A 25809-nucleotide genomic window follows, 5' to 3' on the forward strand; every position below is an offset into this window, starting at 1 on the left:
CACCGCCTAATTCAACATAGTATTGGAAGTCCTGGCCGGATGGATCAGGCAAGGGAAAGAAATAAAGGGCATTTAAAGAGGAAGAGAGGAAGTCAAAATATCCCTGTCCATGTGCCTGTCCGTGTCCTTGGCAGATGACATGACTATATTTAGAAAACCTCATAATCTTGGCCCAAAAGCTCCTTAAGCTGATAACATCAGCAAAGTCTCAGGATATAAAACCAACGTACAGAAATCACTAGCATTCCAATACACCAACAGTGAAGAAGCCAAGAACCAAATTAGGAACACAAATGCCATTCACAATCATCACAAAAGGAACAAAATACCTAGGAATACAGCTAACCAGGGAGGGGAAAGATACCTACAAGGAGAACTAGAAAACACTGCTCAAAGAAATCAGTGATGACACGAACTAATAGAAACATTCCACATTCATAGGAGAATCAGTTTTGTTAAAATGGCCATACTACGCAAAGCAGTTTATAGATTCAGTGCTATTCCTATCGAACTACCAATGACATTCTTCATAGGTCTAGAAAAAAAAATATTTAAAAATTGATATGGAACCGAAAAAGAGCCCAAATAGTCAAGGCAATCCTAAGCAAAAACAACAAAGTTGGAGGCATCTACCAGACTTCAAACTATACTACAAGGGGCTACGGGAAACAAAACAGCATGGTACTGGGACAAAAACAGACACATAGACCAATGGAACAGAGGGCTCAGAAATAAGGCACACTCATAACCATCTGACCTTCAACAAAGCTGACAAAAACAAGCAATGGGCAAAGGATTCCCTACTCAATAAGTGGTGCTGGGATAACTGGCTAGCTGTATAAAGAAGATTGAAACTGGATACCTTCCTTTCACCGTGTACTAAAATTAACTCAAGATGGATTAAAGTCTCTAAAACCTGAAACTATAAAAACCATGGAAGACAACCTAGGCACTACCATTTTGGACTCAGGAATGGGCAAAGATTTTATGACGAAGACACCAAAAGCAATTGCAACAGAAGCAAAAATTGACAAATCAGAGAACTTAGACAAATTGACTAAAAAGCTTCTGCACAGCAAAAGAAACTATTAAACAGTCTACAGAATGGAAGAAAAGTTTTGCAAGCTGTGCATCTGACAAAGATCAAATGTCTAGTACCTATAAAGAATTTAAATTTACAAGAGGAAGACTCACTAAAAAGTGAGTAAGGGACATGAACACATACTTTTCAAATGAAGACATACCTGTGGCCAACAAGCATATGGAAAAACACTCAACATTGCTGATAATTAGAGAAATGCAAATCAGACCACAATGAGATACCATCTCGCACCAGTCAGAATGACTACTATTAAAAAGTCAAAAATAACAGATGCTGACGGGGTTGCAGACAAAAAGGAACACATATACAGAATTGGTGGAAGTATAAATTAGTTCAACCATTGTAGAGAGCAGTGTGGTCATTCCTCAATGACCTAAAAAGAACTACCATTCAACCCAGCAATCTCATTACTGGGTGTATACCCAAAGGAATATAAATCATTCTATGCTAATAAGACATGTAGCCGGGCGCGGTGGCTCACGCCTGTAATCCTAGCACTTTGGGAGGCCGAGGCGGGCGGATCACAAGGTCAGGAGATCGAGACCATGGTGAAACCCCGTCTCTACTAAAAATACAAAAAATTAGCCGGGCGTGGTAGTGGGCGCCTGTAGTCCCAGCTACTCAGGAGGCTGAGGCAGGAGAATGGCGTGAACCCGGGGGGCGGAGCTTGCAGTGAGCCGAGATTGAGCCACTGCACTCCAGCCTGGAGAACACAGCGAGACTCCGTCTCAAAAAAAAAAAAAAAAAAAAAAAAGACATGTGCACATGCGAGTGTGTTCATTGCAGCACTATTCATGATAACAAGGATGTGGAATCAACCTAAATGCCCATCAGTGGTAGCCTGGTAAAGAAAATGTGGTGTATATATACACCATGGAATACTGGTGTATGTATACACCATCCAAAAGAACAAGATCATTTTCTTTGCAGGAACATGGATGAAGCTGGAGGCCATTATTCATAGTAAACTAATGTGGGAACAGAAAACCAAATACTGCATGTTCTTACTCATAAGTGGAAGCTAATTGATGAGGTGGAGGGTGGGAGCAGGGAGAGAATCAAGAAAAATAACTAATGGGTACTAGGCTTAATACCTGGGTGATGAAATAATCTGTACGACAGACCCCTGTGATGTGAGTTAACCTGTGTAAGAAACCTGCACATGTACCCTTGAACTTAAAAAAATAAAACCAAAAACCCCCCAAAGTATAATTTCACAATTTAGACCTCACTTTTTACATTTTTAAAGTAGGTTACTGGGGGGATCTTCACATTTTTGGGGTGACTGGTATTAACGCTTTCTGGCCCTTATTGTCTCCTTGAGCTGTGGAGACAGTCTTCATAGGTTAGTGGATACTTCTCTCCTAGGCTAAGTGCTGCATAACTTCCCAGTCTCTGTAAGTGGCAGATGATGAAACCCCCAAAGAAACTTCTCATGGCCATATTTGTCCTTATCAAGGAAAATTAAAATACCCACATTTACCAAAAAAAAAAAAAAAAAAAAAAAAAGGAGAAGCATGGTTAGTTTATTGATTGGTATGTTGTTAGTTGATTTATATCATAATAGCACATCTCAGACCAGTTTTCTTCTATATTCTGATATAATGGATGCTGTTGGATTCTGTATTACAACTTCACTATTATATGAATTACATAATGTGAATTAAGGTGTCAGCATCTACACCAGGGAGTGTGTATGTGTTTTGGAGTGTAATCAGCTGAGTAATAAAAGGAGGGTGCAATGGAAATACAGTCTTTGTAGGGATGGCATTACAGACAAACTAAGAATCAGCAGATAATACTTGTTCCTTGCCTGATCAATCACTATTGAGTGATTTAAAATTCCTTACAGGTGCAGAAATACTTACAGGTAAAAATCTGTCTCCAGTGTTAATTTATGCTGAGGCTGTTTACTCTTAAAGGTTTATAAAACATTTTGAAATTCCTCTTCAGATTCTGAAGCCTACATTTTAAATGTTGTATAAAACCTAATAATAGCCAACTAGAAACATTAATGTAGATCCTCTTAAGAGAGATCAAGACATATGGATTAGGACACATTCCACATCACCCATCTTTTCCTTTTGTACCCTTCACAGTAGTGTTGGTTTTCCATAGTGTTCGCTTCCTAGTGTATTCATCTTCAGATAGAAGGCCTAAGATAGACTGTTGAGTATTACATTTTAAAAAATTAAGTTTTAATTTACAATAAAATGTCAAAATTTTATAGTATACAGGTTGATGACTTTGTAAGCAACTAAAAATTTGTTTTAATTGATAGACCTTTTTTAAAATTTAAAATTTTTATTTTATTTTTAATAGTGCTTATTTTTAGAGTAGTTTTAGGTTTACAGTGAAATGCAGCAGAAAATAGCAGTTTGCAGATATCACCTTGCTCCTCCCCCTGCCCCCCCAGTTTCCCCTGTTGTTTAGCATCTTGGTTAAGTGAGATCCATTTGTTGCAGTTGATAAGCCTTATTAATCCATCATTATTATTTGAAGTCTGTAGTTTACATTAGGATTCATTCTTTGTGTCCTACATCCTGTGGGTTTTGACAGTTGTGTATGACATGTCTGTACCATTACAGTATCATAGAAAATAGTTTCACTGCCTTAAAAATCTCTCATACTTTACCTTTTCATCCCTTCACCTCCCACCACCCTTTTCAACCACTGTCTTTTTGCTGTTGCCATAGCTTTGCCTTTCCCAGAATGTCGCAGTTGGAATCATACAGTACACAGGCTTTTTGGATTTACTTAGCAATGTATATTTAAGATTCCTCTATCTTTTCGTGGTTTGATAGCTCTTTTGTCTTTATTGCTGAAATATATTCTGTTGTATGGATACTAGAGTTTGTTTATTCACCTTTTGAAGGATGTCTTGGTGGCTTTCAGTTTCTGACAATCAGAAATAAAGCTACCGTAAGCATCCATGTGCAGGTTTTTAAAGTTACTATTTTTTTAATTTTTAGCAACAGTTTCTCACCATGTTGCCCAGGCTGGCCCCAAACTCCTGGGCTCAAGCAATTCTCCCACCTCAGCCTCCTGAATAGTGAGGACTGTTGCCGTATGTCACTGTGTCTGACTTCTGTCTGCAGGTTTTTGGGTGGATGTAATTTTTGTTTGTTTTGCCTTTTGAGACAGTATCCCACAGGCTGGGGTGCAGTGGTATGATCTGGGCTCACTATAGCCTCTATCTTTCTGACTCAAGGGATCCTTTCACTTCAGCCTCCTGAGTAGCTAGGACCACAGGCATGTACGACCATGCCTGGATAATTTTATTTTTTTGTAGAGAAGGAGGTCTCACCACATTGCCCAGGCTGGTCTCGAACTCCTGGGCTCAAGCGTTCCTCCCATCTCAGCCTTCCAAAGTGCTAGGATTACAGGCATGAGCCACCTTGCCAAACCCTGTATTGATGTGAATTTTCAGCTCATTTGGGTAAATACCAGGGAGCATGGTTGATAGATTATATGGCAAAAGTATGTTTAGTTTTGTAAGAACTGCCAAACTGTCTTGAAACGTGAGTGTACTATTTTGCATCCCCACCAGCAATGAATGAGAGTTCCTGTAATTCCACATTCTAACCAGCATTTGGTTTTGTGATTGTTTCAGAATTTTGCCATTCTAATAGATGTGTAGTGCTATCTCATCGTGGTTTTGATTTTCAATTCCCTAATGACATATGATTTTGAGTATCTTCATTTAGTTATTTGTTGTCTGTATATCTTCTTTGGTGGGATGTCTGTTTATATTTCCCACTTTGCCCATTTTAATTGGGTTATTCATTTCCTTATTATTGTGTTTTAGGAGTTATTGAAGGTGTGTGTGTGTGTGTGTGTGTGTGTGTGTGTGTGTGTGTATATGTGTATATATATAAAATTGTTTTTTTTTTCCTTTGAGACAGAGTCTCACTCTGTCGCCCAGGCTGGAGTGCAATGGCATGATCTTGGCTCACTGCAACCTCTGTCTGCCCCTGCCCCCGCCACCCCAGTTCAAGTGATTCTCCTGCCTCAGCCTCCCGAATAGCTAGAATTACAGGCATGCACCACCACACCTGGCTAATTTTTGTATTTTTGGTAGAGATGGAGTTTCAGCATGTTGGCCAGGCTGGTCTTGAACTCCTGACCTCAAATGATCCACCCAATTCTGCCTCCCAAAGTGCTGGGATTACAGATGTGAGCCATGGTGCCTGGCGTCTTTAAGGTATATTTTGAATACTAGTCCTTTATCACATATGTGTTTTGCAAAGATTTTCTGTGAGTCTGTGGCTTGTCTTTTCATTCTCTTAACAGTGCCTTTTGCAGAGCAGAAGTTTTTATTTTTAATGAAGTCCAGCTTATCAATTATTTCTCTTATGGTTTGTGCTTTTGGTGTTGTATCTAAAACGTCATTGCCAAGTCTAAGATTACCAAGATTTTCTCCTGTACTGTCATCACCAAGCCTAAGTTTACCAAGATTTTCCCCCGTGCTGTCTTATAGGAGCTTGATAGTTTTGTGTTGTACACTCAGATATGCGATCCATTTTGAGTTAATTTTCGGTGAAAAGTGTAAGATCTGTGTTTAGTTTTTTTTTTTTTTTTTTCATGTAGCTGTCTAGTTTTTCCAGCACCATCTGTTGAAAAGACTACCCTTTTTCCATTGACTTGCTTTTGTTTCATTGTCAAAGATCAATTGACTGTATTTGTGTGGGTCTGTTTCTGGACTCTCTTTTCTGTTTCACTGATCTATTTGTGCATTGTTTTGCCAGTCTTGATATACTGTAGTTTTATGGTAAGCTTGAAAAATCTTGTAGTGTCTGACCTTGTTTTTCTCCTTCAATATTGTGTTGCCTATTCTTGGTCTTTTACTTTTCCATGTAAACGATGTAAGTTTGTCAGTATTCACCAAGTAACTTTGCTGTGATTTTGATTGGAATTGTGTTGAATCTATAGATGAGTTTTGGGAAATTCACATCTTAGTAATACTGAGTCTTCCTCTTCTTGAACATGGTATATCTACATTCATTGAGATTTTAATTTCTTTTAGCAAAGTTTCATAGTTTTCACATTAGAGATTTTTCATGTATTCTGGTTAATTTTATTGCTGAGTGTTTGTTTTTTGATTAAATTATAAATGGTATTATTTTTAAAATGTCATTTTCCATTCTTTCATGGAGTATTTAGAAATATACTTGATTTGTGTAGATTGAACTTATATCTTTTGAACTTGCCAAATTCAATGATTAGTTTTACTAGTTTGTCTATTCCTTTGGATCCTCTGTATATAAAGTCTCATTATCTGAGAATAAATAATTTTTTTTTCTTTTTTTGTGACAGAGTCTCGCTCTGGACCCCATGCTGGAGTGCAGTGGCATGATCTCAGCTCACTGCAACCTCTGCCTCCCAGGTTTAAGCGATTCTCCTGCCTCAGCCGCCCTAGTAGCTGGTATTACAGACACATGGCACCATGCCTGGCTAATTTATGGCATTTTTAGTAGAGATGGGATTTTGCCGTGTTGGCCAGGCTGGTCTCAAACTCCTGACCTCAAGTGATCTGCCCACCTTAGCCTCCCAAAGTGCTGGGATTACAGACATAAGCCACCACTCCTGGCCCATAAAGATAGTTTTAATTCTTCCTCCAATCTTCATGCCTTCAGTTCTTTTTATTGCTTTATGGCACTTGCTGTTACCTCTGGTACAGTGTTGAATAGAAGTAGTAACAGTAGACATAGCTGTCTTGTTCACAGTATTTTCTAGTACTCTTCATTCCTTCTTGCAGATCTAGACTTCTATCTGAGATTATTTTCCTTCAGTCTGAAGAAATTACTTTAGTATTTCTTACTTTATTATTATTTTCATTATAAATTTTTTTTTGTAGGGACAGGGTCTTGCTATATTGCGCAGGCTGTTCTTGAACTCCTGGACTCAAGCAGTTGTCCTGTCTCGGCCTCCTGAAGTGCTGGGATTACAGGCGTGAATCACTGTGCCTGGCCTTCTTTGTTTTAATTTGGATAGTTTGTGTTGATCTCTCTGAATTCATGGATCTTATCTGTGTCTCATCTGTTATTAAATCTATTTAGTGAACTTTTCAAATATTATGTTTTTTAATTTGAGAATTTCCATTTGGCTCTTTTTTCCCCAAAATTTCTTCTTCTCTGACAAAATATATGTAATCAATATTTTTCTCTCTATAAGATTATACATAATATCTTATGTTTTTATAAGATTCATTTTAAAGTCTTTGCTCATTCCAATCTGCATCGTCTGTGGGTTAGTTTTGACTTTTTTCTCTTTCCTGTAAGTCACATTTTCACGACTCTTTGACTATCCTGTAATTTTTATTATATATGAATATTAAATGTAAAAAGCAGTGAAGGCTGGGCGTGGTAGCTCATGCCTGTAATCTCAGCACTTCGGGAAGCCGAGGCAGGTGGATCACTTGAGGTCAGGAGTCTGAGACCAACCTGACCAACATGGTGAAACCCTGTCTGTACTAAATACAAAATTAGCTGGGCGTGGTGGCACACGCCTGTAATCCCAGCTACTTGGTAGGCTGAGGGAGGAGAATTGCTTGAACCTGGGAGGCGGAGGTTGCAGTGAGCCAAGATCGCGTCATTGCACTCCAGCGTGGGCAACAAGAGCAAAACTCTGTCTCAAGAAAAAAAAAAAAAGCAGTGAAAATGAAATTCCTAACTGCTTCTTCCTGAGAAAAGACATGCTAATTCCTCAGACAGATCAAAGGTTAGGGACTAAAATATTAATTCTGACATGGAATTGAGTTATGTATGGGCTGAGCTACAACTGTAGTTAATTTTGGTTTTAAGTGTTTTAAGGGAGAATTCGGTCTTCACTCTACAATAGATCTTGAAATTTAAGTATAGCTAATTTCCAGGGATCTCTCTGCTTTAGCACTGCACTTGACTTTCTACCCTGCAGATCATCTCACTTTGCCCTCCTAGTCTACCCCTAGATTAGTGCACATTGATGTATACTCTATTAAAGCTCCATGGGGAAGAATTTTTTGTTTGTTTTGATTAACTTTACTTGTGGGGTTTCTTTGGAATTTGGTCAGTCTATAGGATTATTCATTCCTGTATCAGTCTATAGGATTATTCATTCCTGTGTTCACCGTGATCTCAGAGTTGAAAGTAGTCACTTGTCTGTTAGCCTAGAAAGGGCTTTTCCCTTTCTGGAATGGTTGTGGTTTTTTTTTTTTTTTTCCAGACTTCTTTGTATTCTCAGCTCTCTGAGTTTTAAAATTTGGATTTTATAGTTTAGCTTTTTCTTTTTAATGTAGTGGAGTGATTCTCCCTTGTGACTTTTTACATTCTAACTGAAAGAACTTTCAGTATTTCATTTTATTAGTTTCTTGTTTAGTACAGGTTGAAAAGGTGGTATTCTAGTAAGTTTTTAATAGCATGAACAAATTTGATGGAATCCGAGATGACTTAAGCCTTGGTTTTCTCATTTCCACTGAAAGCATGGTTAATTTATTATTATTATTATCACATAGTTGCCTAGTCAAATCTAAATTTCCATCAGTTAATTTTTTTCTAGACTTCAGTTTTTATGTGTAAAAGGCAGGCGATGTGAGGGTAAATTTTTGTTTATAGCTTCTTTAATTCTGCAAAAGAAGAGTTGAGTAGTTGGGATACAGACCATATGACCTGTAAAATCTAAAATACTTAGTCTGGCCCTTTGTAGAGAATAAGTTTGTGGACCCCAGAAGTAGACCATGATTAAATCCCAGTGAATAATATTTGAAGTTAAATAACTTGTCCCAGGTCACACAGCTACTTCTGTTTTTTCAGAAATTTGTGGAGAGTCTTTTAATTTTATTAGGCTGTGATACCTACCATATTTACATAATACTTATCATTGGTGGCCTTTCCTTTTGTTTCCTTTCTGTTAGTAGATACCTCAATTCTGTCTGTAAGAGTTGTCCAAATTACTGTATATCAAATTACTTTGTATCAGAAGATTACTGTGTATCAGTGCTAGGTTTCTGTTTTTATAACTCCCCAGGGACTTTTGCTATAAAATCATTGCCACGTTGAACCCTTGTTAAACAGCTAACCTCGGCTATAGGTATGTATTTGTTTGTTCAATCAAAGTGTGGCTTTTTTAAATCTAAATTTCTTTCAGTTTTTAGGAGGTCATCCATGGAATATATTTTAAGTTAGATTCCTTGAGATGTGAATAAGAGTTATATGTTGACTCTATGGAACAAAGAGCAGGGGTATGCCTGGATATAATATGGCTGTCGCAAGATGGTATTATTTTGTTGTAATTGTTTGATGTTCCATGGACCCTGACAATTGTGGTGGTAGTTGGTTGAAAGAATGACCTCTTCTGATCCATTTTTATTACAGGAGCCAAGTGAATGATTTTTAAGTATTTGGGGCAAATGTTACACAAGTTGCTGATCTGAGTCTTAATGATATTTAGAGGTGAATGTATTAATGTAGTAATGGACGGTCACACTTGAAAGGTGATAAGTAATGGCTAAGTTTCAGCTGTGGGAACAAATTGTTAACATCTCCAGACTGTCCTAAATTATGTTCATATTATTAGAGGATGATTCAGTAAGAATTGATTACTAACCATGACTGGTCTTAAAGGGAAATATGTCTACTTATAGGGAGGTAAGAGAATAATAATGTCCATGATGGACACTTAAGTTGAGACCATGACTTGTGAACAATGCTATTTGTGACTAGTGCTGTAATAAACATATGAGTGAAAGTGTCTTTTCTTTTTTTTTAAATTTTAGATTCAGGGTGTGTATGTGCGGGTTCCTTATAAGGGTATATTGTGTAGTGCTGGAGTTTGGGTTTCTATTGAACCCATCACCCGAATAATGAACATAATACCCAACAGGTAGTTTTTCAGCCTTTCCCTCCTCCCCTTCCCTTCCCGCACTCCTTGGAGTCCCCAGTGTTTCATCCTTGTGTCCATCTATACTCACTGTTTAGCTGGCACTTAAAAGTCAGAATATTTGGTATTTCATTTTGTTTCTGCATTGATTCACTTAGGATAATGGCCTCCAGCTGCATTCATATTGCTGCAAAGGACATGATTTCATTATTTTTTATGGTAGTGTAATATTCTATGGTATATATGTATCACATTTTCTTTACTCAATCTGCCATTGATGGGCACTTAGATTGATGATTGATTCCGTAATTTTGCTATTTTGAATAGTGCTGTGATAAACATAAGAGTGTAGGTATCTTTTGGCTGGGCGCTGTGGCTCACACCTGTAATCCCAGCACTTTGGGAGGCCGAGGTGGGTAGATCACGAGGTCAGGAGATGGAGACCATCTTGGCTAACATGGTGAAACCCCATCTCTACTAAAAATACAAAAAATTAGCCAGGTGTGGTGGCGGGCGTCTGTAGTCCCAGCTACCCGGGAGGCTGGAGCAGGAGAATGGCATGAACCTGGGAGATGGAGCTTGCAGTGAGCCGAGATTATACTACTGCACTCCAGCCTGGGCAACAGAGCGAGACTGTTTCAAAAGAAGAAAAAAAAAGTGTAGGTATTTTTTTCTCTTTTATGTATGTTATATATACTTTTTTTTTTTTTTTTGACATGGGGTTTCACTCTGTCACCCCAGGCTGGAGTGCAGTGGCATGATTTTGGCTCCCTGCAGCCTCTCTACCTCCTGAGCTCAAGTGATCCTCCCACCCCAGCCTCCCGAATAGCTGGGACTATAGGCATATACCACCACACCTGGCTAAGCAGGTATCTTTTTGATAGAAAACTTTAGTTTCCTTTGGGTAGATAGTAGTGGGATTGCTGGGTCAAATGGTAGTTTAATTTTTAGTTCTTCGGGAAATATCCATACTGTTTACCATAAGGGTTGAACTAACTGACATTTCTTTTTTATTTTTGTTTTTTTTTTGAAATGGAGTCTTGCTCTGTCACCCAGGCTGGAGTGTAGTGGTGGGATCATGGCTCACTGCAGCCTCTGCCTCCTGGGCTTAAGCGATTTTCCTGCCTCAGCCTCCTCTGTAACCTGCCTCTGTAACCTGGGATTATAGCCATATGCTACTATGCCTGGCTAATTTTTGTATTTTTAGTAGAGATGGGGTTTCACCATGTTGACCAAGCTGATCTTGAACTCCTGATCTCAAGTGATCCACCTACCTTGGCCTCCCAAAGTGCTGGGATTACAGGCTTGAGCCACTGCTTCTGGCCCTAATTTATATTTCTACCAAATGTGTAAGTGTTCCCTTTTTTCCTCATCCTTGCCAACATCTGTTATTTTTTGACTTTTTAATAATAGCCATTCTGACTGGTTTGAGATGGTATCTCTGTGGTTTTCATTTGCATTTCCCTGATGATTAGTGATGCTGAGCCTTTTTTTTTATATGTTTGTTGGCTGCTTGTATGTCACCTTTTGAGAAGTACCTGTTCATGTCCTTTGCCCACCTTTTAATTAGATAGTTTTGTTTTTTCTTGTTGATTTAAGTTCCTTATAGATTCCAGATGTTAGTCTTCTGTCAGATGCATAGTTTGCATATATTTTCTACCATTTTGTAGGTTGTCTGTTTACTCTGTGGATATTTTTATTTTGCTATCTAGAAGTTCTTTAGTTTAAGCCCTGATTGTAAATTTTTGGTTTTATTGCAGCTGTTTTTGAAGTCTTAGTCATAAATTCTTTGCCTAGGCCAATGTTCAGATGAGTTTTTTTCTAGTTTCCTCCTAGGACTTCTGTAGTTTGAGGTCTTACATTTAAGTGTTTAATCCATCTTGAGTTAATTTTTGTGTATGGTAAGAGGTAGGTAGGGGTCCAGTTTTATTTTTTGCATATGGCTAGCCAGTATTTCCAGCAGCACTTATTGAATAGGGTGTCATCTCTCCAGTGTTTATTATTGTCAACTTTATTGAAGATCAGTTGATTGTAGGTATGTGGCTTTGTTTCTGGGTTCTCTATTCTGTTCTGTTGATCACTGTGTCTTTTTTTCATTTTTGAGATGGAATCTTACTTTATCGCCCAGCTGGAGTACAGTGGCGCGGTTTTGGTTCACTGCAGCTTCCACCTCCCGGGTTCAAGCAATTCTCCTGCCTAAGTCTCAGTATTTTGTTGTGTCATTGAGTATATCTGTCTTGTCAACAAGGCCTCCAAAATGTGCGGATATTTGTAGAGCTTATAAGTGGACTAACCCATAGATTGAGGCCTGCCCCTCATTCTTTTTTTTTTTTTTTTTTTAAAGACAGAGTCTCAATCTGTTGCCCAGACCGGAGTACAATGGCACAGTCTCTGCTCATTGCAACCTCTGCCTTCTGGTTCAAGTGATTCTCCTGCCTCAGCCTCCTGAGTAGCTGGGACTACAGGCATGTGCCACCATGTCTGGCTAATTTTTTTTTTTTTTTGTAGTTTTAGTAGGGATGGGGTTTCCCCATGTTGGCCAGGCTGGTCTCGAACTCCTGGCCTTAGGTGATCCACCTGCCTCAGCCTCCCAAAGTGCCGGGATTACAGGCATGAGCCACCTCTCCAGGTCTACCTCCATTCTTTTTATTTTGAGACGTAGTGTTGCTCTGTTGCCCAGGCTGGAGTGCAGTGGCGATATCTCGGCTCACTGTAACCTCCACCTCCCGGGTTCAAGCAGTTCTCCTGCCTCAGCCTCCTGAGTAGCTGGGACTACGGGCACATGCCGCCATGCCCAGCTAATTTTTTTTTTTTTTTTTTTTTTTTGTATTTTTAGTAGAGACAGGGTTTCACCGTGTTGCCTAGGCTGGTCGCGAACTCCTGAGCTCAGGCATTCCACCTGCCTCGGCCTCCCAAAGTGCTGGGATTACAGGCGTGAGCCACCACACCTGGCCCCCTCGCCCTTCCTAGATTCTAATTGAAAGTCAAAAGAGGTACTCAACTGAAGGGTATTCTGAAAGAAAATGAAGGGATAAAAATTCATGAGTATGCAAATTAAAGAAGAAAAAAGAGTCACCGTTTAACTTTACTTTGCTCCCATATTTACTGTTGGGCTTAAGTAATATATGTTTCTACCTTCTATCACTATCTTTCTCTATTCTCCTGTCTGCTTCCATAACCTGATAAGTGGTTTACCACAAATTACTTAATTGCTGTGAATCTCTTTTATCTAGAGATCGTGTATTGATTCTGTTGATAGTAGGGATTGTGAAGTATAACCCTCTGTAATAGAGTTTCACATGTTTATTCAACAAACTTTTTTTGAATTTTTATTAATTTTTGAATGTTGTGTAGCAGATGGAAAGACAAAGAAATATTCTACCCTTAACAAGCCTATATACTAGTAGGGGAGACTATCAAATATATACTAAACAATTACATATACAATTGTAGAGTTCAGTGGCAAGGTTAACCTCAAGAGTCACTACTAAAAAGAAGCTTTCCAGGACCTCGTGCACCTTCTAGTTTCTTTTTATTATTTACCGGCCCCTGTGGTGGCGAAAGTCTAATGCTGATTAGGTTAGAAGTCTTGGTCTTTGCTACCTAAGAACTTGTGAGTTCATAAAGGAGATGTGATATGTACCTTATCAGCTATGAGGCAGTATAAGGCAGTTTGTGAAAGGCAAAGTGGCATAGTGGTTTAAAGCCCAGATTCTAGGGCTGGACTGCTGATGTCCACATCCTGGCTCTACCATGTACTGGCCCGCAACCTTAGACAAGTGGCAAAGTCTATGTACTTCAGTTTCTTGCTGTGTAAAACAAGACATAATAGTGTGCCTTTCCTTAGGGTTGTTATGAGGATGGAATGATTAAAACATATAGTAAATGCTCTGAGAGTGTTTGATGCAGTTATTATTCATTATCATTAATTATTGTCATGGCTCTTATTTGTGCTAAGAGTAGCATATTGGTAAAGAAATTGGGATATGGCTGGGTATGGTGGCTCACACCTGTAATCCCGGCACTTTGTGGGGCCAAGGTGGGAGGATCACTTGATCCCAGGGCTTCAAGACTAGTCTGGGCAACATAGGGAGACCCTGTCTCTGCAAAAAAACAAAAAGTAATAAAAATTTAAAAATTAACCGGGCGTGGTGGCTCTCACTTGTAGTCCCAGCTACCTGGGGGGCTGAGGAGGGGGGATGGCTTGAGCCAGGAAGATCGAGGCTGCAGTGAGCCGTGGGCAACAGAATGAGACCCTGTCCCAAAAAGGAAAAAAAAAAAGAGAAATTGGGATCTAGTTTGTAATCATCAACGTAGTTGTAGTATCTTGGGAACATCACATCTGTGGCTTTAGTTTTTTAAATCTAGAAATGGGTATAGTATCACATATTTCTTGTTAAATGAAGTAATACATATTAAGCACACAGCACAGTGTCCAACTATATATTCTCAATAAAGAGGAGCTTTTTTTAAAAAAAAAAAGTAAAATAAATATTACAGAATTTCAGAGAAATACTACTGAGGTGTAGGACATTCTTTATCTCATAGGAGTCACTAGATGCTTGCTTACTTAATATCTTTATGTAGAGAATGGAAGCCTAGTGAGAAAGCTGTTTCTTTTTTTCTATAAGGACTATCGAAGGGTGATTTGATAGTCTTATAGGCAAATATGTTAAACTAGTAAAAGGAAATTTCAGAATAAATGACTTAGAAAAGAAAATCATTTATAATTGTAGTTTTAATGTCTTTTCACTAAGAATTCTAAGGTTTTTAGTTATTCTGTTAAACTGTGCTTTGTGTTGTACTTATGAGTAAACTTGAGGGGGTTTCTACAGAGTAGAAAATTTGCAGAGTAAAACAATATGAAGGTTTTTTTATAGCCTTAAGAGATTTTTAATAGAATGAGTAAACATTTGAAGCTTCTGGAATTGTATTATTTAAATGCATAAAAGCACAGAAGCTTTCTAAGTTCTTTATATTACACTGTTTTATCAAGAAAATAAAATCTCATTTTGCAAACAATAGAAATATGTCTTGTGGAGGGAGGGATTTTAAGTTATTTAAAGTTCATGTTTTGGTTATAGTCTAGTCTCCATGTGGCGTCCCAGTAGAAGGGCAAAAGGTTAGTTTATTTTGAAACTGTTAAAATAGTGTGTAATATTTTAAAAATAAATATTGGGGGCTGGGTGCGGTGGCTCACGCCTGTAATCGCAGAGCTTTGGGAGGCCAAGGCGGGCGGATCATGAGGTCAGGAATTTGAGACCAGCTTGGTCAACATGGTGAAACCCCGTTTCTACTAAAAATACAGAAAATTAGCCAGGTGTTGGCAGGCGCCTGTAATCCCAGCTGCTCAGGAGGCTGAGGCGGGAGAATCACTTGAACCCGGGAGGTGGAGGTTACAGTGAGCTGATACTGTGCCACTGCACTCCAGCCTGGGCAACAGAGTGAGACTCTGTCTCAAAAATAAAATAAAATAAAATAAATTAATATTGGGAATAATTTTTAAACCAGATGCTAATATTTGTACTTTTCCCAGGTATTTAGTGATTATGGTAAAATGTAATTTTGAGACAATCTTAATTTATATAGTATTAATATCAATATATTTAATAAGTATATTAAATTAAATATAATATAAATTTATTTAATGAATATAGTTAATAGATTATATAATAAGATTATATTACATAATTATATAACATATAATTATCAGTATTACTAATAATTACCTATATATGATATATTAATATATGATATACTGTAATATATAATGTATATAATAATACATTTATTGTATGGAATACCAGTTTAACTTCAAATAACCAATCTCTTTTATTTCTATTTTTGCCCTCAAATTCCTTTTTACCACAAATAACTAATTTCTTTTTCTTTTTTTTGAGACGGAGTTTCGCTGTTTGTTGCCCAGGCTGGAGAGCAACGGCGCAATCCCAGCTCACTGCAACCTCTGCCTCCCGGGTTCAAGCAATTCTCATGTAACATAAAGTAAAGTGCATAAATCTTCAGTATTTACAGTTAAAAATTTCTTACATATGTATATACCGGTTATCCACCATCTAGATTAAGATACAGAATGTTTATAAAACTTAGTAAGGCCTTCCTTTTGTGCCCTGCCTATATAACTTCCTCTCCTCTAAGGAAACCATGCTTCTGGTGTCTATATGCATAGATTTATGTTGTCTGTGGACTTCATATAAATGGGATAATTTAGTATGTACTTTTTTATCTGGCTTTTTTCTTTCTTCTTCTTTTTTTGAGACCAATTCTCACTCTGTTGCCAGGCTGGAGTGCAGTGGTGTGATCTCAGCTCACTGCAGCCTCCGCCTCGTGGGTTCAAGCGATTTTCCTGCCTCAGCCTCCTGAGTGACTGGGACTAGAGGCACGCAGCACCACGCCCAACTAATTTTTGTAATTTAAGTAGAGGCAGGGTTTCACCATGTTGGCCAGGATGATCTCGATCTCTTGACCTTGTGATCCCCCCGCTTCGGCTTCCCAAAGTGCTGGGATTACAGGTGTGAGCCACCACACTTGGCCTATATTAGTCGACTATTACTGCTTAACCTGAAAATCTCCAGTGGTACACAAGTATTTGTTTCTTGGTTATGGATTTGTGGGTCAGCTGGGACAGCTCTGCTTTGTGTATCTCATCTTCTTATGTGCACCAGTAGGCCAGATGGGGCATATTCTTTTCTTGGTGGTAACACAAGTGCAAGAAGGCATATTCGGTTGTTCAAGCATATTTCAAGACCAGTTTATGTCATGTCTGCTGACCTACTCCTTAAACTCAGTTGTGGTGTAGCCCAAATTCATAGTTGCAGAAGTATATGTCTTCAGTGCACATAAGGATAAGTAAGAAGTGAATATTTTTGAACAATGATCTACCACAGATGTTGAGTTTATTTTTCATATCCATTTTGGCCTTTTATATATCCTCATCATAATCTGTTTAAGTCTTTTGCTCATTAAAAAGATTGTGCAGTTGTTTTCTTATTTTTAGCTGTTTTTACAAAAATCTGGATATAAGTCTTTGGTTTGATATGTGTATTGCAGGTATCTTTTGTGCCTTTTTACTCTCAATGGTTTTTATTGAATAGAAGTTCTTAATTTTAATAAAGTCAAATTTATTATTTTTTATGGTTAGTACGTAGTGTGTGTGTGTGTGTGTGTGTGTGTGTGTGTGTGTGTGTGTATGTGTTTCTGTTCAAGATCCCACTCTAGGTTCATGTAAATATTCTTTTTTTTTTTTTTTTGAGACGGAGTTTCACTCTTGTTGCCCAGGGTGGAGTGCAGTGGCATGATCTCAGCTCACTACAACCTCCGCCTCCCGGGTTCAAGCCATTCTCCTGCCTCAGCCTCCTGAGTAGCTGGGATTACAGGCATGCACCACCATGCCCGGCTTATTTTGTAGTTTTAGTAGAGGCAGGGTTTCTCTATGTTGCTCAGGCTGGTGAATGCCCGACCTCAGGTGTTCCACCTGCCTTGGCCTCCCAAAGTGCTGGGATTACAGGTGTGAGCCACCGTGCCTGGCTCATGTAAATCTTCTTATTGGGTCTATTCTGGAAATGTTAATTTTATTACCTTTCATGGTCTATGATCCATCATAAAGTAATTTTTGTCCATGAATTAATTTTTCTAGACAATCCAGTTGGTTCAGCACCATTGACATAGAAGGCTTTCCTTTCCCCATACTGAATTGCAGTGGCATCTTTGTTTTAAGTTAGAACATCATTGTATAGGAGCCCGTTTCTGGATTCTCTTATGTCTCTCCTTGTACCAAGTACTATACTTTTTGTGGCCTCGTACTAAGTCTTGCTATTTGGTAGTATAAGTCCTCCAACTTTGTTATTCTTTAAGATTGTCTTGGCTATTCTAGGTCCATTAGATTTCAAATACACATTGAGAATCAGCTTGTTAATTTGTTCAGAACCTACTAGAATTTTGTTTGGAATTGTACTGAATTTGTTGGAATTGTATATCATTTTGAAGGAGAGTTGGCTTCTTAATGATACTGAAGTCAATTTATTGGATATAGTGTATTTTTCCATGTATTTAGGTCTTCTTGCGACCTTACGTATATTTTGCTTTCTTAGATGTGTGGCGGTATCTTTTTAAAATTCATTTTAACTGAGAAACAATTAACATACAATAAAGTACACAGATCATAAGTGCTCAGTATGAGTTTTGAAAATGGTATACACTGGTATAATCACCACCAAAAATAAGCATAACATTTCCATCAACTCCAGAGAGTTCCCTCTTGTTTCAGTCAGTCCCTTCTTCTCTGCCCCATCTATGCTTTTTAAAACTTTTTAGTTTTTATGGGTACGTAGTAGTTGTATATATTTATGGGGTACTTGAGATATTTTGATACAAGCATACAGTGTATAATAATCACATTAGGGCAAATGGGGTGTCTACCCCAAGCATTTATCATTTCTTTGTTTTAAGCATTTCAATTATACTTCTTTTAGTTATTTTTAAATGTAAAATAAATTATTGTTGACTGTAGTCACCTTGTTGTGCTGTCAAATACTACGTTTTATTCATTCTAACTATATTTTTGTACCCATTAACCATCCCCACTCTCCTCCGCCCCTTTAATATTCTTCCCAGCCTCTGATAACCATCACTCTACTCTTTATTTTCATGAGTTAAAATTATTTTAATTTTTAGCTCCCACAAATGAATGAGATAATACAAAGTTTGTCTTTTTGTGCCTGGCTTATTTTGCTTAACATAATATCCTGCAGTTCCATCCATGTTGTTGCAAATGATGGGATCTCATTCTTTTTTTATGGCTGAATACCAACTTCATTGTGTTATATGCATCACATTTGCTTTATCCATTTGTCTGTTGATGGACAGTTAGGTTTATTCCAAATCTTGGTGATTGTGAATAGTGCTGCAATAAACACAGGAGTGCAGATTCCGCTTTGATATACTGATTTCCATTCTTTTGAGTATATACGTACCAGTTAATTTGCTTGATCATGTAGTAGTTCTGTTTTTAGTTTTTTGAGGAACCTTCAAACTGTTCTTTATAGTGGCTGTATTAATTTACATTCTCACCAACAGTGTACAGGTGTTCTCTTTTCTCTACATCCTTGCCAGCATTTGTTGTCTGCCTTTTGGATAAAAGCTATTTTAACTGTGGTAAGATAATATCTCATTGTAGTTTTGATTTGCATTTCTCTAATGTACAGTGATGTTGAGTACCTTTTCATATACCTGCTTGCCATTTTGTACGTCTTTTGAGAAATGTCTATTCCAGTCTTTTGCCCATTTTAAAATCAGATTTTTAGATTTTTTTCCTGTTGAGTTGTTTGAACTCCTTATATATTCTTGTTATTAATCGCTTGTCAAATAGACAGTTTGCAAATATTTTCTCCCATTCTGTGGGTTGTTTGTTCACTTTACTGATTGTTGCCTTTGCTATGCGGAAGCTTTTTGACTTGATGTAATCTTATTTGTCCATTTTTGCTTTGGTTTCCTGAGCTTTTGGGGTATTACTCAACAAATCTTTGCCCAGACAAATGTCCTAGAGAGATCTCCAATGTTTTCTTTTAGTGGTTTGATAGTTTCAGGTCCTAGATTTAGATCTTTAATCCATTTTAATTTTGATTTTTGTATATGGTGAGAGAGAGGGATCTAGTTTCTCCCTTCTGCGTATGGATATCCAGTTTTCCAAGCACTATTTATTGAAAAGACTGTCTTTTCCCCAGTGTGTGTTCTCAGCACCTTTGTCAAAAATGAATTCACTATAGATGTATGGATTCATTTCTGGGTTCTCCATTCTGTTTCATTCGTCTGTTTTTATGCTGTTTTGGTTACTATAGCTCTATAGATGGGATCTTGCTCTGTCATCCAGGCTGGGCTGGAGTGCAGTGACATGATCATGGCTCATTGCAGCCTTGACCTCTTGGGTTCAAGTGATCCTCCCATCTCAGCCTCCTTTGCTGGGACCACAAGCTTGTGCAACCACATCCAGTTAATTAAAAAATATTTATCTTGTAGAGATGGAATCTCTCTATGTTGCCTGGCTGTCTTGAACTCCTGGGCCCAAGTGATCCTTCCACCTTGGCCTCCCAAAGTGCTGGGATTGCAGGTGTGATCGAGCACCCAGCCTCAATAACTCTTAGATTTGCCCTTTTGAGGCTATTTTCTAGATCTTGTAGGCATGCTTTATTCTTATGTTATTCTTTTTTCTTTTGTCTTTCTCTGTGTATTTTCAAGTAGCCTATCTTCAAGCTCATTAATTGTTTCTCCTGCTTGACTAATTCAGCTGTTGAGAGACTCTGATGCGTTCTTCAGATTGTCAGTTGAATTTTTTAGCTCCCAAATTTCTGCTTGATTTCTAAAAATCATTTTAGTCTTTGTTAAGTTTATCTGATAGGATTCTGAATTTCTTCTGTGTTATCTTGAGTTTTGTTGAGTTTCCTGAAAACAACGATCTGGAATTCTCTAAAAGGTCACCTGTCTCTGTCTAGGTTTGCTCACTGCTGCCTTATTTAGTATGTTTGGTGAGTTCATGTTTTCCTGGGTGGTGTTGATGCTTGTGGATGTTCGTTGGTGTCTGGGCATTGAAGAGTTAGGTATTTGTTGTAATCTTTGCAGTCTGGGCTTTTTTTGTACCTGTCCTTCTTTAGAAGGTTTTCCAAGTATTCAAAGTGAATTGAGTATTATGATCTGTCTTTGGTTATTGTAGCTGTCTCTTCGTTAGGATACACCCCAAGCCCCAGTAACGCTGTGGCTTTTACAGACTCATAGAGGTACCGCCTTTGTGGTCTGGGTTAGTTCTGGTAGAATTATCTAGATTACCAGGCAGAGTCTCTTGTTCTCTTCCCTTACTTTTCCTCAAACTGGTGAGTCTGTATCTCCTTGCTGAGCTGCCTGGAATTGGGGGAGGGATGACCCAAGCACTGCCATGACCACTGCCTCTTGGACTGCGCTGGATCAGACCTGAAGTCTGCACAATATGGGGTCTTGCCCAAGGCCTGTGATGACTATTGCCTGGCTACTGTTGATGTTTACTGAGTGCCCTAGGGTGCTTTAGTCAGTGGGTAGTGAATCCAGACAGGCTCCTGTGCTTCTCTTCAGGGAGGAAGGTTCCCTTCTGGCCCAGGGTGAGTCTGGAAATGCTGGCTGGGAGCTAGGGCCTGGAGTTGGGAACTTTAGGAATCTCCTTGGTGCTTTATTTTTCTGTGGCTGAGCTGGTGCCTAAGTTGTAGGACAGAGTCCTTTTTACTCTTTCCTCTTCTTTCCTTAGGCAGAAGGAGTCTCTTCCTGTGGCTACAACCTCCGCAGGCCCGTGGTGAATACTGCCTGGTTACCACTGACGTTTTTTCAAGGCCTGAAGGCTCTTTAGCCAGCTTGTGGTGAATCCTGCCAGACTTGGGTCTCTCTTCAGAGCAGTGGGTTCCCTTCTGGCCCAGGGTGGGTCTGGAAATGCTGTCCATGAGCTAAGGCCGGAAATCAGGGACTTTCGGAGTCTGCTTGGTGCTTTATTTTACTGTAGCTGAGTTGATACCCAAGTTGCAAGACAAAATCCTTTTTGCTCTTCTGTCTCCCTGTCTCAGGCATAAGGAGTCTCTCAAGGTGGCCACCACAGCTGGGAATGCACTGGGTTACATCTGAAGCTAGTATGGTACTAGGTCTCGCCCAAGGCCCGTGGCAAGTACTGCCTGGCCACTGCTGGCTACTGAAGTTTATTCAAGGTCCAAGGACCTTTTAGGCAGCAGTTGATAAATCCTGCCAGGACTGGATCTTTCCTTTCATGGCAGCTGGTTCCTTTCTGGTTCAGGGTGTGTCTAGGAATGGCATCTGGGATGTAGAGCCTGGAATGGGGGCATCAGGACTCTGCTTGGTGCTTTACTGTATTGTGGCTGAGCTGATATCCAAGTTGTAAGACAATGTGACTTTCCTCTCCTTAAGCAGAAGGAGGTTCTCCTGGAGCTGCAAGCTGTGCTGCCTGGTGCTGGGAGAGGGGTAATGCAAGCACTGTTTGGGCCGCCCTACCTGGTGTCTCACTGGGTCATGTGCACCTCAAGTCCACTGATTCCAAGTGCATGCAACACCAAGACTTGCCCAGGAATTGAAGTCCTAGTGGCGTAGACTGCCTTCTAAGTTTATTTATGACTCCAGAGTACTTTAGCTTGCCATGGTAGGACTAGCCAGAACTCAGGTTCCAACCACTGGGATGGACAATTCCCCTCTGATTAGCGCTGGTCTAAATGCTCCCTGCATAGGTACCGACTGAATTCTGCCCTGTGTTGCTTTCCACTGTGATGGGACAGCACTGAGTTTCAGTGCAAAGTCCCACAATCGCTGTGCTATCTCTCCCACAAGTACACAGATTCTCTCTGGACAACATGGCTGCCGCCAGAGGATAGGACAGGGATGGTGTTGGCAGTTCAAGACTGTCTTTCCTACCCTCACCAGTGGCTTTTTCCTTGATAAGATGTTAAAACCAGATTCTGTGATCACTTACCTGATTTTTGGTTCTTATGAAGGTGCTTTCTTGTGTGAATAGTTGTGCAGTTTGGTGTTCTGTTGGGAGTCGGGGGTGATTGCTGGAGGGTTCTATTCGGCCATCTTGCCTCTTCCCTCTTCCCTCCACTTATACATTTTAATTTCTGTCATTGTGGGTTAGTTTTGTCTGTTCATGGGGTAATCATACCTACGTACTTTTTGTTTCTGACTTCTTTCGTTTAACATAGTGTTTTAGCTGTTGTGATATCAGTAGTTTATTCTTTTTTGTGGTTGAGTAATATTTTATTATGTGGATATTAATACGTGAATATAACTGCATATCCATTCTTCATGGTTTAATTTTTTTTTCATTTTCTTTTTTTGTTTGTTTGAGAGAGTTTTCGCTCTGTCTCCTAGGCTAGAGTGCAATGGTGTGACCTCAGCTCACTGCAACCTCTGCCTCCCAGGTTCAAGCGATTCTTCTGCCTCAGCCTCCAGAGTAGCTGGGGTTGCAGGCGCCCGTCACCACACCCACAAACTTTATTATTTTTAGTGGAGACAGAGTTTCGCCATATTTGGCCAGGCTGGTCTTGAACTCCTGAACTCAGTTGATCCACCTGCCTCGGCCTCCAAAAGTGCTGGGATTACAGACGTGAGCCACCGTACCCAGCCTTATTTTCTTATTTCTTGCTCCATTACTAGGGTTATGGAAACTATCATTTAGCAGTATTCTTGAGGTTAAAGATAGCTGCATGAAATGGCCACTCTTCTTCCATCCATATTGGTAGGCATGCTTATTGAATCAGCATCATTGATTGATTACTTCCTTAGGAAAGGACTTTGATTACTTGCTCATTTTTTAAAGTTAGCCATTGTCAAATTAATGTTAAAAAGAGCTCTTAAAGGAAGTCAAATAAAGCAGTGTATATATATTATGCATGAAAATAGATGAGAAAGGAAAAAGGGGAAAAAGCTATGTAGTGAATTTTAATAAAATGACTAAGCAAGAAAAATGATTGCTAAAGTAGATTAATGTGTATGTGAATTTATTTCTTCAACAAATAAATTTTTGAGCTGTGGATACCCATGATGGGAAGGACGAAGTCACTTACATTTTAATGGAGAAATAAGACAGTAAACAAACAAACAAAAAATAAAATATAATTTTAGGTAATACATCAAATTCTTTCATAAAAATAAATCAGGATAAGGGAATAGAATGATGGAAGATGGGGGATAGAGGATTATTTTAGATAGTATCCTAAGGAAAACCGTTGCTGAGGATTCGAAGTTTGAACAGAGACCTCAGTGATATGAAAGAAGGTTCAAGTAGAGGGACCAGGAAGGAAGTGGAAAGATTCTGAATTAGGAATAAACTTAAAAACAGAAAGAAAAAGACCACTGAGGCTTCAGTGGAGTGAGAGAAAGATGAAATTTGAGGGGGTGAAATAATGTGGGCCCTTTTAGACTACAGTAAGAGCTTTCAGTTTTATTTGTGTTGAGAGCCGTTGAAGTAGAGTGGCATGGTTTGATTTTCCTTTAAAAAGGGTGACTCTGCCTGCTGTGTGGAAAAATAGACTATAGTAGAGCAATGATAGAAGGGAGGATACCATGCTTTTTCACTAATTCAGGTGAGAGAATGATAGGGCTTGAAGCAGATGATAGAGATGGGAATGATAAGAAAATAGGTTCAGGATGTATTTTAAAGGCAGACCTATAGTGCTTATTGATGGATTGAATATAAGAGGAATTTCCTGACAGGATTCCTTATAGGAGAGGGTTTGGAAAATTTTTATAATAGTGCATTAGTCAGGGTAGCCCAACTACTATACCTAAACACCCTCCAAATATCAGCAGCTCTATACAAGTAAAGTTTATTTCTCATTTACATCACAGTCCAATTTAGGTGGATGGAGGTGGGGTGATGGTAGACACTCTTCTGTGTGTGGTCCTTTGGGACCAAGACTCCTTCCCCCTAGTGGCTCTGTGTCCCTTAGGGCCTTTGAGCTTTTCCTCAGGTTGTCTCCATTCTTATAGCAGACTAGGAAAGGCAGATGCTTTTAGAGGTTTTTTTTGGCTCAGCCTGGAGAGAATGTACATAATCTCTGCCCCACATACCATTTACCTAGGACTTGATCATATGTCCACATGTAACCCCAGGGAAGATTGGGAAATAAAGTCTAGTTTTGTGCCTAGGAAGAGGAGGAAATGGGTTTGTAAAAAGAGTATTTGGGGGCTTTTAAAAAGCAAATTTACTTCTAAATACATAGTTTGCAAAGTTTACATATCTAAATGTTTATGTATCAAAATAAGTTACGTATATGTTTATATATGTGATTAAACATTTGTATGGTAGTGACTATACTTATTTGTAGAACACTCTAATTGTAAGCACTAAAGAATGAAGAAATATTAGGTCATGAACACAAGTTCCCCATAGTTATTTATCTAAAATTCAAAATGTTTAATAACTCTCCCCAGTGATATTTATAGCCATATGCAAATCAGTAATGTTTTCTCAAATAGATCTTGCCTTTGATATTATAGTGTTTTCTGTATGTACTATGAGACCTTTGGTTTGAGTTATTTTTTCAACATTAAAGTTCAATTTTTTTTTCTTTTTTACTTTTTAAATGCATAATACATTTGCTTGATTCAGTTCTACTTTTTTTTTTTTTTTTGAGATGGAGTCTCGCTCTGTCGCCCAGGCTGGAGTGCAGTGGCGCGATCTCCACTCACTGCAAGCTCCACTGCCTCCCGGGTTCATGCCATTCTCCTTCCTCAGCCTCCCGAGAAGCTGGGACTACAGGCGCCCGCCACCATGCCCGGCTAATTTTTTTTTTGTATTTTTAGTAGAGACGGCGTTTCACCGTGTTTGCCAGGATGGTCTTGATCTCCTGACTTTGTGATCTGCCCGCCTCGGCCCCCCAAAGTGCTGGAATTACAGGCGTGAGCCACCGTGCCCAGCCCAGTTCTACTTTTCTTGCTACTGGATGGCAATGTATGATCTTTTCTTTTTTTTGGGACAGAATCTCACTCTGTCACCCAGGGGGGAGTGCAGTGGCTCAGGCTTGGCTCACTGCAACCTCTGATTTCCAGGTTCAAGCGATTCTCCTGCCTCGGCCTCCTGAGTAGCTGGGATTACAGGCGTGTGCCACCATGCCCGGCTAATTTTTTGTTTTGTATTTTTAGTAGAGACCGAGTTTCACCATGTTGTCCAGCCTGGTCTCAAACTCCTGACCTTGTGAGATGCCTGCCTTGGCCTCCCAAAGTGTTGAGATTGCAGGCATGAGCCACCACGCCTGGCCTGTATTTTTTTTTTTTTTTTTTTTTTTTTTTTAGTAGAGATGGGGTTTCACCATGTT

The 25809-nt window shown here is 39.1% G+C and overlaps 1 protein-coding gene across 10 annotated transcripts in view; it reads left to right on the forward strand.

Moving 5' to 3' along the window:
• Positions 1-25809, forward strand: part of LOC105487515 (myosin IXA) — a 299768-nt gene that overhangs the window by 33052 nt on the left and 240907 nt on the right. The window contains exon 2 of one of the 10 annotated variants that reach the window (XM_071101116.1): positions 15859-15961. The exons of the other annotated variants lie outside the window; for them this stretch is intronic. The gene's annotated coding sequence lies outside the window, so the exon portion shown is untranslated. The remainder of the gene's footprint in view (positions 1-15858; positions 15962-25809) is intronic. 10 annotated transcript variants of the gene reach the window in all.

Source organism: Macaca nemestrina, chromosome 7, assembly GCF_043159975.1.
Source record: "Macaca nemestrina isolate mMacNem1 chromosome 7, mMacNem.hap1, whole genome shotgun sequence".
NCBI classification, from domain to species: domain Eukaryota; kingdom Metazoa; phylum Chordata; class Mammalia; order Primates; family Cercopithecidae; genus Macaca; species Macaca nemestrina.